Source organism: Salvelinus fontinalis, chromosome 18 (assembly GCF_029448725.1).
Source record: "Salvelinus fontinalis isolate EN_2023a chromosome 18, ASM2944872v1, whole genome shotgun sequence".
Taxonomy (NCBI): domain Eukaryota; kingdom Metazoa; phylum Chordata; class Actinopteri; order Salmoniformes; family Salmonidae; genus Salvelinus; species Salvelinus fontinalis.
In genome coordinates, this window is record NC_074682.1 from 2868051 (window position 1) to 2881992 (window position 13942).

Genomic DNA, 13942 nt, shown 5'->3' on the forward strand with positions numbered 1-13942 from the left:
TTGTCATGTGAAGTGTTTAATGTCTGCTATCCCTCCTGTTTCTTGTGTCCCCTCTACTCAGGAGGAACCTGGGGATTTGACAGGAGTGCCGGAGGAATATCATGATCTACGCACGGTCTTCAGTCGGTCCAGAGCCAACTCTCTTCCTCCTCACCGGTCGTATAATTGTTGTATTGATCTCCTTCCGGGGACCACTCCCCCTCGGGGTAGACTATACTCTCTGTCGGCTCCCGAACGTAAGGCTCTCGAGGATTATCTGTCTGTTTCTCTCGATGCCGGTACCGTGGTGCCTTCTTCCTCTCCCGCCGGAGCGGGGTTTTTCTTTGTTAAGAAGAAGGACGGTACTCTGCGCCCCTGCGTGGATTATCGAGGGCTGAATGACATAACGGTTAAGAATCGTTATCCGCTTCCCCTTATGTCGTCAGCCTTTGAGATGCTGCAGGGAGCCAGGTTCTTTACTAAGTTGGACCTTCGTAACGCTTACCATCTCGTACGCATCAGAGAGGGGGACGAGTGGAAAACGGCGTTTAACACTCCGTTAGGGCATTTTGAATACCGGGTTCTGCCGTTCGGTCTCTCTAATGCTCCAGCTGTCTTTCAGGCATTAGTTAATGATGTACTGAGAGACATGCTGAACATCTTTGTTTTCGTTTACCTTGACGATATCCTGATTTTTTTCATCGTCACTCGAGATTCATGTTCAGCACGTTCGACGTGTACTCCAGCGCCTTTTAGAGAATTGTCTCTACGTGAAGGCTGAGAAGTGCGCCTTTCATGTCTCCTCTGTCACTTTTCTTGGTTCTGTTATTTCCGCTGAAGACATTCAGATGGATCCCGCTAAGGTCCAGGCTGTCAGCGATTGGCCCGTTCCTAAGTCACGTGTCGAGTTGCAGCGTTTTCTCGGTTTCGCTAATTTCTATCGGCGTTTCATTCGTAATTTCGGTCAAGTGGCTGCCCCTCTCACAGCTCTGACTTCTGTCAAGACTTGCTTTAAGTGGTCCGGTTCCGCCCAGGGAGCTTTTGATCTCCTCAAGAAGCGTTTTACATCCGCTCCTATCCTTGTTACTCCTGACGTCACTAAACAATTTATTGTCGAGGTTGACGCTTCAGAGGTGGGCGTGGGAGCCATTCTGTCCCAGCGCTTCCAGTCTGACGATAAGGTTCATCCTTGCGCTTACTTTTCTCATCGCCTGTCGCCATCGGAACGCAACTATGATGTGGGTAACCGCGAACTGCTCGCTATCCGCTTAGCCATAGGCGAATGGCGACAGTGGTTGGAGGGGGCGACCGTTCCTTTTGTCGTTTGGACTGACCATAAGAACCTTGAGTACATCCGTTCTGCCAAACGACTTAATGCACGTCAAGCTCGTTGGGCGTTGTTTTTCGCTCGTTTCGAGTTCGTGATTTCCTATCGCCCGGGAAATAAGAACACCAAGCCTGATGCCTTATCCCGTCTCTTTAGTTCTTCTGTGGTTTCTACCGACCCCGAGGGGATTCTCCCTGAAGGGCGTGTTGTCGGGTTGACTGTCTGGGGAATTGAGAGACGGGTAAAGCAAGCGCTCACTCACACTGCGTCGCCGCGCGCTTGTCCTAGTAACCTTCTGTTTGTTCCTGTCTCTACTCGTCTGGCTGTTCTTCAGTGGGCTCATTCTGCCAAGTTAGCTGGCCACCCCGGTGTTCGGGGTACGCTTGCTTCTATTCGCCAGCGGTTTTGGTGGCCTACTCAGGAGCGGGACACGCGCCGTTTCGTGGCTGCTTGTTCGGACTGCGCGCAGACTAAGTCAGGTAACTCTCCTCCTGCCGGTCGTCTCAGACCGCTTCCCATTCCTTCTCGACCATGGTCTCACATCGCCTTAGACTTTATTACCGGTCTGCCTTCGTCTGCGGGGAAGACTGTGATTCTTACGGTTATCGATAGGTTCTCTAAGGCGGCACATTTCATTCCCCTCGCTAAGCTTCCTTCCGCTAAGGAGACGGCACAAATCATCATTGAGAATGTGTTCAGAATTCATGGCCTCCCGTTAGACGCCGTTTCAGACAGAGGTCCGCAATTCACGTCACAGTTTTGGAGGGAGTTCTGTCGTTTGATCGGTGCTTCCGTCAGTCTCTCTTCCGGGTTTCATCCCCAGTCTAACGGTCAAGCAGAAAGGGCCAATCAGTCGATTGGTCGCATTTTACGCAGTCTTTCGTTTCGAAACCCTGCGTCTTGGGCAGAACAGCTCCCCTGGGCTGAGTACGCTCACAACTCGCTTCCTTCGTCTGCTACCGGGCTATCTCCGTTTCAGAGTAGTCTTGGTTACCAGCCTCCTCTGTTCTCGTCCCAGCTCGCCGAGTCCAGCGTTCCCTCCGCTCAGGCTTTTGTCCAACGTTGTGAGCGCACTTGGAGGAGGGTCAGGTCTGCACTTTGCCGTTACAGGGCGCAGACTGTGAGAGCCGCCAATAAACGTAGGATTAAGAGTCCTAGGTATTGTCGCGGTCAGAGAGTGTGGCTTTCCACTCGTAACCTTCCCCTTACGACAGCTTCTCGCAAGTTGACTCCGCGGTTCATTGGTCCGTTCCGTGTCTCTCAGGTCGTCAATCCTGTCGCTGTGCGACTGCTTCTTCCGCGACATCTTCGTCGCGTCCACCCTGTCTTCCATGTCTCTTGTGTCAAGCCTTTTCTTCGCGCTCCCGTTCGTCTTCCCTCCCCCCCTCCCGTCCTTGTCGAGGGCGCACCTATTTACAAGGTACGGAAGATCATGGACATGCGTTCTCGGGGACGTGGTCACCAGTACTTAGTGGATTGGGAGGGTTACGGTCCTGAGGAGAGGAGTTGGGTTCCATCTCGGGACGTTCTGGACCGTTCGTTGATTGATGATTTCCTCCGTTGCCGCCAGGGTTCCTCCTCGAGTGCGCCAGGAGGCGCTCGGTGAGTGGGGGGGTACTGTCATGTTTTGTCATTTGATTATCATGTCTTGTCCCTGTGCTTCCCTTCCATTTGTCTCCCTCTGCTGGTCTTAGTAGGTTCTTTCCCTCTTTCTATCCCTCTCTCTTCCCCTCCCTCTCTTCCTTTCTCGCTCTCTCTCTATCGTTCCGTTCCTGCTCCCAGCTGTTCCTCATTCTCCTAACTACCTCATTTAATCTTTCACACCTGTCCCCTATTTTGCCCTCTGATTAGAGTTCCTATTTCTCCCTCTGTTTTCCGCTTCTGTCCTTGTCGGATCTTTGTTTGATGTTTGCTGTTCTGTGTCCTGGTTCCGCCCTGTCGTGTTTTTGCCTTCATCAGATGCTGCGTGTGAGCAGGTGTCATCTAAGATATATCCTGGAGTACCGTTTTGTTTAAGACTGGAATAAAGACTCTGTTTTTGTTAAGTCGCTTTTGGGTCCTCATTCACCAGCATAACACTGGTATGCCATCCAGCCCTGGAGTTTTCCCATCTTTAAAGGCCCCAATTGCAACAAGCAGTTCCTCCTCTGTAATTTGGCCTTCACATGAGTCTTTCTGTTCAGATGTTAATTTTACATTATTAATAGGAAAAAAATCCATACAATTAGTTTCAGTTAGTGGAGATGGAGGAGCCTGAAACGAAAACATATTCTTAAAGTACTTTACTTCCTCTTTCAAAATATCATTTGGTGAATCATGCGTGACTCCATCATTTGTCACAAGTTTTAATACATTTTTTTTGGTAGCATTTCTATATTGAAGATTGAAAAAGAATTTGGTGCATTTTTCCCCATATTCCATCCAGTTCGCTTTATTTTTATAATATATTACACTGGATCTTTCTTGAATAAGTTCCTCCATTTCTTTTTGTTTTTCCTCTAAATTATTCTGTGCCTCTATGGTACCGTTTTTATTGCTATCTAACTGTACTGTTAGTCCTTCAATTTCCTTTGTTAATATGGACTCTTTTGATCTAAATTGCTTTTGTTTTATAGATGAGTACTGAATTGCATGGCCTCTAAAGGCACACTTAAAAGTGTCCCATACAATAAGGGGATCTGCTGTACCTATGTTATGTCTGAAAAAGTCAGTTATAAAATCTTCTGTCCTAGTTCTAAACAATTTATCATCTAGTAGACTTTGATTAAATTTCCAATATCCTCGCCCACGTGGAAATTCTGTAAGAGAAATATATATGCCAATTATGTGATGATCCGACCGCATTCTATCCCCTATCAACACTTTTTTAACTTTTGGTGCCAGAGAGAATGGAATAAGAAAGTAGTCAAGACGACTAGCTTGATTCAGCCTCCGCCATGTATATCTCACTAAATCAGGGTATTTAAGTCTCCATATATCCACTAATTCCAATATATCCATGACATTCATGATTTCCTTAAGTGCCTGAGGGTGATAATTTGTAGTGTGATTTCCTTTCCGGTCTATAGAGCTATTTAAGACCGTATTAAAATCTCCCATTATAATAATAGAGTCTAGTGTTGCTTGTAGAGTTGATAAGTTCTTATATATATTTTCAAAGAAGCTTGGATCATCATTATTCGGACCGTATAGGTTAACAAGCCATATTTGTTTATTGTCCAATAACATATTTAAAATAATCCATCTACCTTGAGGATCTGTTTGGACAATTTGCACATTTGGATCAAAATTATTGTTAATTAAGATCATCACCCCTTTTGAATTTCTTTGCCCATGGGAGAAATATATTTTGCCCACCCAGTTCTTTTTCCACAAAACTTCATCTAAAACTGTTGAATGGGTTTCCTGTAAACAATAAATATTATAATCCTTCTCTTTTAGCCAGGTAAATACTGATCGTCTTTTCTTATTATCTGCTAAGCCATTACAATTGTAACTGGCTATACTTATTTCACCACTTACCATGAGACACACCTTTCATTCTTTTAATCAGAATATATTTTTGTAAACGTACTATTAAAAAGTAACATAATGATTGAGTGTCTATATAGTTGTACCATGATATTTGCATTTCTACTAAGTAAACCTCCAATTGGTCCCTACTATTCCACCCGCTAAAAGGCCTCATCTCGAGATGGCTTGTCATCCCAATGCCCGGCAGACCACCCTCGACCCCCTGTATCCCATAGCCCTGAACCGACTGGGATCCATTCTTTGAAAAGAGCATACAGTTCCATTTACCGAATTGAAGTAAATCAATTGCCATATGCATTTCCATTGCCGTCACCTCGATTTGTATTATATATAGCTGTGGATCATCCTCTATTGTACCTTACATCTTTTACTTCTTCTTTCGCAACAGTTGTGGGATACACACATACACACTCAGCCCTTACCCCCACACAACCATAAGCTCACTTTCTCAACAGTTGCACCATCCCAGAGCCCAACTCAAGATGGGTCATGATTTCCAAATGCCATTGCAGTTGCAGCTGCATGAGAAGGCCTGCAAGACCGCGCAAAAAAATAAGCAAAAATTGAAATTTATTTACCATTGTCATATCCTAGATAATGGCCGTCAAATGTACACCCTATTCCTGAAAAAAACACCCACAATACGGCCACCAGTCATGACCATGTCCCCACGCATCTCCATGCAGTCCGACCTTGATTCTGTGCCACCAGGGCCACAATAATATACCCCCTCTCTGAATGTCCGAGTGTGACCCCCTCCCCATGGGTTACTGCAGCTAGTGTTGCCAGCACTGCCACTGCCTGGGTGGGGGTACCCCACCGGAATCCCCACCGGCTAGGTACAAGGTCGTCAAGGTTCTCATTAGCAGCTTTGAGAAATTCCTTGTATATTTTCCTCTCCCTTTAGGGGGCTTTGGCTTTGCAGGACCAACCCTGCCAAGCAGGCTCAGAATCTTGAGGGGGCAGTGCTGCTCTTGGTCTCTGACCTCATTTTAGCTGCATATAGACCGCTTACAGCGAGCACATAAAACAGTTAGGGACTTCTCCTTAATATCTGGGTCATTCAGGTGGGTGTCTAGGGTACAGTACCATTAAAATAGGATAATAATTAGATAATTTATTAAGATATAAAAAATGTAGTTTTCCATGATAGGACAATAAATAAATAAGACGTATAATTCATTATAAAAGTATATCCATCATCTGAACAACATTGAAAGCCCTCTCATACCCGGCTCACAGCAATACATTGGCTCTGGGATATGCAACCATTTCATTACTCACTCACTCAACTTTCCAAACATAACAAATAAGATAAAAAATAAAATAAACACAAACCATACCATCCACACATACTGTGCCTTCTGTTTACTTAGTTTTTATCTTCACTGTGTAAAAATAGTGCTTGTGTGTTCAATTAGTTATATGTGAAGATTTATAAAAAAGCTATATTTTTTGTTGTATTGTTACAATCAGTAACCGGGCTTGAATTGTGTTTATTTTCCTCGTCTATGAGAATTTTGTAAATTTTAAAATAACCATGGAGTAGTCTTTGTGTCTCTGAACAACTGGTTATCAATATATAGTTTATCAACGACGAGAGCTACTCGTTTCGCTTTTAATCTGTTTTCTTTGAAAATTGGATACAGAACTTTGCGCCGTTCTGCAATTTCTTTCGGAAACTGATCATTCATGCCAATTTTGGTCCCAGCAAGTCTTTTACCTAGGCTTTTAACCATTATTTTATCTTTAAATGAAGCAAATTTTGCAACGATTGGGCGTTCGTACCTCTGCCCTCTCTGTCCGAAGCGGTGAACACGTTCAAGTTGGATTTTGTCGACAACTTCGCATGGAATCTGAAGCGCTGTATGGAGGAACTCTCTAACTATAGATTCAGGAACTTCTCCTTCTTTTTCTTGGATACCTGTAAGTACCAAATTCTCTCTCATGGATCTAGTTTGAATCTCCAGTAAGGCTTCCTTCAGAACGATGTTCTCTTTTTTAATTCCATTCATTTCGGTTTGAATCTTATTGACTGTCCCTTTTAGCGCGTGTGTTTCCTTCTCCAATGTCGCAGCTTTTTCATCACTCATCTCTAGGCTTGCCTTTAACTCTCAAATAGCCACTCTTGCCCTGATGACAGCTTTGCACACTCTTGGCATTCTCTCAACCAGCTTCATGAGGTAATCACCTGGAATGCATTTCAATTAATAGGTGTGCCTTCTTAAAAGTTCATTTGTGTAATTTCTTAATGCGGCCTCCTGGACTCCTTAATATGTTTGAGACAATCAGTGTTGTGACAAGGTATACAAAAGATTTGGTATAAGACAAGTCCATATTATGGCAAGAATAGCTCAAATAAGCTGAGAAACAACATTCCATCATTACTTTAAGACATGAAGGCTATGAAACATTTCAAGAACTAAAACCATCAAGCACTATGATGAAACTGGCTCTGATGGGGACCGTCACAAGAAAGGAAGAACCATAGTTACCGCTGCTGCAGAGGATAAGTTCATTAGAGTTAACAGCCTCAGAAATTGCAGCCCAAATAAATGCCTCACAGAGTTCAAGTAACAGACACATCTCAACATCAACTGTTCAGAGGAGACTGAGTAAATCAGGTCTTCATGGTCGAATTGCTGCAAAGACACCGATACTAAAGGACACCTATAATAATAGGAGACTTGCTTGGGCCAAGAAACATGAGCAATGGACATTAGACTGGTGGAAATCTGTCCTTTGGTCTGATGAGTCAAAATTTGAGATTTTAGGTTCCAATTGCCATGTCTTTGTGAGACACAGAGTAGGAGAACGGATGATCTTCACATTTTTTGTTTCCACCATGAAGCATGGAGGAGGAGGTGTGATGGTGCTTTTTTGGTGACACTCAGTGACTTATTTAGAATTCAATGCACACTTAACTTCTTGCGACTACAGGGGGTGCTGTTTTCTCATTAGCATAATTGCATTACAGATTAAACGGCTTCCTACTAAATTCTTGCTCGTACAATATGCATATTATTACTATTATTGGATAGAAAACACTCTCTAGTTTCTATAGGCGTTGGAATTTTGTCTCTGAGTGGAACAGAACTCATACTACAGCAATTTCCCTGACATTTCCCTGACGATTTCACACATTTTGGCCCCTGATCTGGAGTCAGTTTAAAGGCCACTGTGAACGCTATCAGGATACGGACACTGCTTATGTCTTCCCCTGGATGCCTTTACGTGATGACGATTTGAATGGTATCGATTGCGCAATCACAGCCCCTATAAAACAAAAACACGTGTAGGTAGGAACTCTTTTCCAGATGCGTCGAGCGCGCGGTGGACACGACCTGCTCTTTTTCCTAGCATTAGTGTAGCCAGTTATATTTCTCCGGTCATGTTTCTACTTGTTATAGGAGTTAAAAACATCATAAGGTAGTTAATTTAAACCGTTTTATAGCAATTTATATCCGTTTAGTGCGATTTTGGGACATTTATTTCTGAGACACTGTGAATCTCTGGGCACGGTTCCAGTTCATGCCGAACGCAATGGGCATTTCTACATGGCAAGAGGACAGCTTTCGACCAAAAGACGATTAGACCCAAGAAAGGATTCTTTGCCCAAGATTCTGATGGAAGAACAGCTCAAAGTAGGAACAATTTATTATGATAAATCGTGTTTCTGTCGAGAAATGTTAATCTCTTATGACGCCATTTTGTTTGACGTAGCTTCGCTTGGCGCAAACTGTATTGAAAAGTAAGGATAATTTAAAAAATGTAAATCAGCGATTGTATTAAGAATTAAATAGTCTATCAATCGCTGTCCACCCTATATTTTTTAGTCACGTTTATGAGTATTTATGTATACGACTAGATCACTGTCTAATATGGCGCACGACATTGTCTGACCAGCTGGGCAACTTTTGTCATTGTCTAACCATGATTTTGGTGGCTAAATATGCACATTTTCGAACAAACTGTATATGTATGTTGTAATGTGATGTTACAGGAGTGTCATCTGAAGAATTCTGAGAAGGTTAGTGAAAAAATTAATATATTTTGGCGATGTTTACGTTATCGCTCTCTTTGGCTAGAATCAATGCTCTGGTAACGTTTGCATATGTGGTATGCTAATATAACGATTTATTATGTTTTCGCTGTAAGACACTTAGAAAATCTGAAATATTGTCTGTATTCACAGGATCTGTGTCTTTCGATTAGTGTATGCTGTGTATTTTTACGAAATGTTTGATGATTAGTAATTAGGTAAACACGTTGCTCTATGTATTTATTCTAGTCCATTTGTGACGGTGGGTACAATTGTAAACTATGATATCTACCTGAAATATGCACATTTTTCTAACAAAACCTATCCTATACCATAAATATGTTATCAGACTGTCATCTGATGAGTATTTTTCTTGGTTAGTGGCTATCAATATCTTAGTTTAGCCGAATTGGTGATAGCACCTGATGGAGTAAGAAACTGATGGAGTTAGAAAAGTGGTGTCTTTTGCTAACGTGGTTAGCTAATAGATTTACATATTTTGTCTTCCCTGTAAAACATTTAAAAAATCTGAAATGGTGGCTTTATTCACAAGATCTGTATCTTTCATTAGGTGTCTTGGACTTGTGATTTAATGATATTTAGATGCTACTATTTAATTGTGACGCTATGCTAGGCTATGCTACTCAGTGTGGGGGGGGTGGGGGGTGATCCCGGACCCGGGGTAGATACTCGTGAAAGGTTAACCAATATGGCTACCACAGCATTCTGCAGAGATACGCCATCGCATCTGGTTTATGCTTAGTGAGACTATCATTTGTTTTTCAACAGGACAATGTCCCAACACACCTCCAGGCTGTGTAAGGGCTATTTGACCAAGAAGTAGAGTGATGGAGTGCTGCATCAGATGACCTGGCCTCCACAATCACCCGACCTCAACCCAATTGAGATGGTTTAGGATGAGTTGCACCGCAATGACGGAAAAGCAGCCAACAAATGCCCAGCATATGTGGGAACTCCTTCAAACATTCCAAGGGGAGCTGGTTGAGAGAATGCCAAGAGTGTGCAAAGCTGTCATCAAGGCAAAGTGTGGCGACTTTAAAGAAATATATTTTGATTTGTTTCACACTTTTTCTGTTACTACCTGACTCCATATGTGTTTTTTCATAGTTTTGATGTCTTCACTATTATTCTACAATGTAGAAAACAGTAAAAGTAAAGAAAAACCCTTGAATGAGAACGTGTGTCTAAACTTTGGACTGGTAATGTATACATATATGAATTTATTATTATTGTTTATTTATTATTTTTCTTTGCATTATTGGGAAGAGCCTGTAAGTACTGTAAGCATTTCACTGTTAGTCTACACTTAACGTTTACGAAACAAATACAATTTGATTAGAATTTTGATTTGTTCACAAAGTTGCCTAGTCACCTCACCCCTACACCTATATGTACATATCTACCTCAATTACCTCGTAACCATGCACATCAACTGATATCCAGTGTATATAGCCTAGTTATCGTTACTCATTGTGTAGTTATTCCTCGTGTTATTATTTGTATCTATTCTTTTTCTCTGTATTAATTCACTGTTAGTCTACACCTGTTGTTTATGATGCATGTGACAAGTAACATTTTATTTTATTTGACATAGCTCCCCCAGAGAACGTACCCTTGGGATCAACCGATCCTAATATTGGATCTTTGCATTCACGGTTGCTATGAGATTAGGATATCAGTACCTCCTTAGACAAAGCAATTGTAACAGTAGCGCAAAGGATGAAATATATGGTCAAATGAATGTCTGCAGTATTGACATTACACTGAGTACATGATGCATGGTAGGTGAAGTCATACCTTTTTTAAAGTGTGTATTCCTATTTTACATTTAAAGTCGGAAGTTTACATACACCTCAGCCAAATACATTTAAACTCCGTTTTTCACAATTCCTGACATTTCATCCTAGTAAAAATTCCCTGTCTTAGGTCAGTTAGGATCACCACTTTATTTTAAGAGTGTGAAATGTCAGAATAATAGTAGAGAGAATGATTTAATTGATGCCATCTATTTTGTGAAGTGCACCAGTCCCTCCTACAGCATAGCACCCCCACAACATGATGCTGCCACCCCCTGTGCTTCACGGTTGGGGATGGTGTTCTTCGGCTTGCAAGCCTCCCCCTTTTTCCTCCAAACATAACAATGGTCATTATGGCCTAACAGTTCTATTTTTGTTTCATCAGAGCAGAGGACATTTCTCCAAAAAGTACGATCTTTGTCCCCATGTGCAGCTGCAAACCTGGCTTTTTTTATGGCAGTTTTGGAGCAGTGGCTTCTTCCTTGCTGAGCGGCCTTTCAGTTTATGTCGATATAGGACTCGTTTTACTGTGGATATAGATACTTTTGTACCTATTTCCTCCAGCATCTTCACAAGGTCCTTTGCTCTTGTTCTGGGATTGATTTGCACTTTTCGCACCAAAGTATGTGCATCTCTAGGAGACAGAACGCGTCTCCTTCCTGAGCGGAATGACGGCTGCATGGTCCCATGGTGTTTATACTTGCGTACTATTGTTTGTACAGATGAACGTGGTACCTTCAGGTGTTTAGAAATTGCTCCCAAGGATGAACCAGACTTGTGGAGGTCTACAATTATTTTTCTGAGGTCTTGGCTGATTTCTTTTGATTTTCCCATGATGTCAAGCAAAGCGGCGCTGAGTTTGAAGGTAGGCCTTGAAATACATCCACAGGAACACCTCCAATTGACTCAAATTATGTCAATTAGCCTATCAGAAGCTTCTAAAGCCCTGACATAATTTTCTGGAATTTTCCAAGCTGTTTAAAGGCACAGCCAATTTAGTGTATGTAAACTTACTGTGAATTATAATTGAAATAATCTGTCTATAAATAATTGTTGGAACAATGACTTGCGTCATGCACAAAGTAAATGTCCTAACCGACATGTCAAAACTATAGTTTGTTAACAAGACATTTGTGGAATGGTTGAAAAACGAATTTTAATGACTCCAACCTAAGTGTATGTAAACTTCCAACTTCAACTGTATGTAGTTACGTCCTTGTGCTGTACTTGTCTATTAATGTTATGTATTATGTCATGCTCTATGTTTTGTGTGGACCCCAGGAAGAGTAGCTGCTGCTTTAGCAGTAGCTAATAGGGATCCTCATAAAATACTAATGACTAGTAAAATGAAAGTCCTGAGAACGTTCTAAACAGGTCCTGACATGATGTCCTGGTAACTGACAAGGAACTAGCCAAAGGTCTCCCGAGAACTTTCCCTTGGGACCATCATGCGACCTCCCCTTGACCATCATGAAACGTCCCCTTGTGGTCATTGAATGTCCCATGGATGTCCCACATCTTATAAGAACCAAATAGGAACCTTTTCATAACGTTCCCTAATCGACATCAAAATACCTTATTATAATGTTAAACTGCGACCAACCGGGACCTGTGGTGAACGTACTGTTATGGTCCCTAGGATAATGTCATTTTCCTAGAACATTCTTGGAATGTCAGTGGGATAACGTCTCACCGAAACCCTTAAAGGGACCTAATGAGAACGTTGCCGAATGTCCTTAGGATGTCCCCTGTTTGCTGGGTGTGCTCAAAGGTAAATCCCAAATAGATGTCAATAAAATGTATTCTGTACAATTAAAATTGTCTGTTCATTCGCCACACTGTCTTTATTGCCAACTTGTTCATCTAACCTGGATGTTCTTTTCCCTAGACACCAGAAAGTGATTTCCAGCAACAGTTTTCCGATTTTAAGTCAGGGCCATTGAACATTTTGTCACTACACTTCGAGGTAGATGGAAATTCCTCGAAGGGTATAAGGGCAAACTTAGCATAAGACAACACCTCACAAAGTCTACCGACTAGATACCAGGTTGGGATGTCTGCATACACTATACATGGTCAGACTTTCCTGACCGTGTTAAGTGTATGCAGTCAGATCTCCATGTACCAAGGCAAAGCTCCAATGGTAAGGAAAGCAACACCAAACACAGTGTCACAAAGCAACAAAAAAAAAAACTATAAATGGGCACCAGCCCCATTGGAGAAAACAGCATTTCCTCTGAATCAAGAGCAAGCAAGCTGTACTCTGTGATAAGGTTTGGAGTTATGGAGAGGGGAGAGGTGGGGGAGGAGGTATTGTACCTCATCCTTTTGAAGTGCACACACATGGCAAGCAACTCATATTTCCTCACAACACAGCATGACACAAGAAGCAAAAACTCTACATACACAATCTGTATGTTAAATGTGTAAATCTGTATGGTATATCTAAATGGTAATTGACATTCACAGACAATATATGGATGAACAAGATTTGAACATGATTCCTTGTGGAATTTGGCATAGATGTGTAGAAATGGGGTGTATAGACATTACAACCACAGGTCATTGGTCTCTATCTAGCCAGACAGGAGAGTAGCCACCTCTAACTGGTATGATGTTCCATTCAGGGGGTTAGCGCACCGGTGACAAGCAGTGAGGGTGGAGCATAGGCAGGGTGCAGGACAGTTGTATGGGGGATGTTTGGGTGAGTAAATGCAGACTCAATTTGGAAAGGAAGGGAGGGGGTTGACATAATGTGTCAAGCTTTTGGATGTTTTGCTCAGAGACATATTAGAGCCTATCTTGACTCATCCCTATTGTATAACGCAATAATTACACTGTATGCGTTCCTTGTAGTAAGTCAGACCTAAATATTTGAAAATAAAGTTCAGACATTGCCGTATTTGGCATGATAACTGAATAACTTAATTTACGGTCTTGCTTTACAGTTATAGTGAACCATTTTTGCATATGGCACTTGGATGATAAAAAAGTACAAAATAATGTTCTTGCCACAAGAAAAGAAAAATGACAATCATAAAGAGATCGTGGTAGATGCAAATAACCAAATATTTGTCAGATATTAGTGTTTAAGCCATGTCTATATCTGTTTTTCTACCAAATGTATAACGGAAAAATAGATACATATTCAAATCAGCCTAAAAGATTAATAAGTCCATGAGCAAAACTACAAGACAACTATCAGTCAAACAAATGTCAGGGATTTTTTAATAAACAAACAAT

General features: G+C 41.9%; 1 protein-coding gene across 17 annotated transcripts in view; it reads right to left on the reverse strand.

Annotated features, from left to right (window-relative positions):
* LOC129814814 (receptor-type tyrosine-protein phosphatase T) overlaps positions 1 to 13942 on the reverse strand; it is a 561458-nt gene that overhangs the window by 191020 nt on the left and 356496 nt on the right. The gene's annotated exons all lie outside the window — the stretch shown is intronic.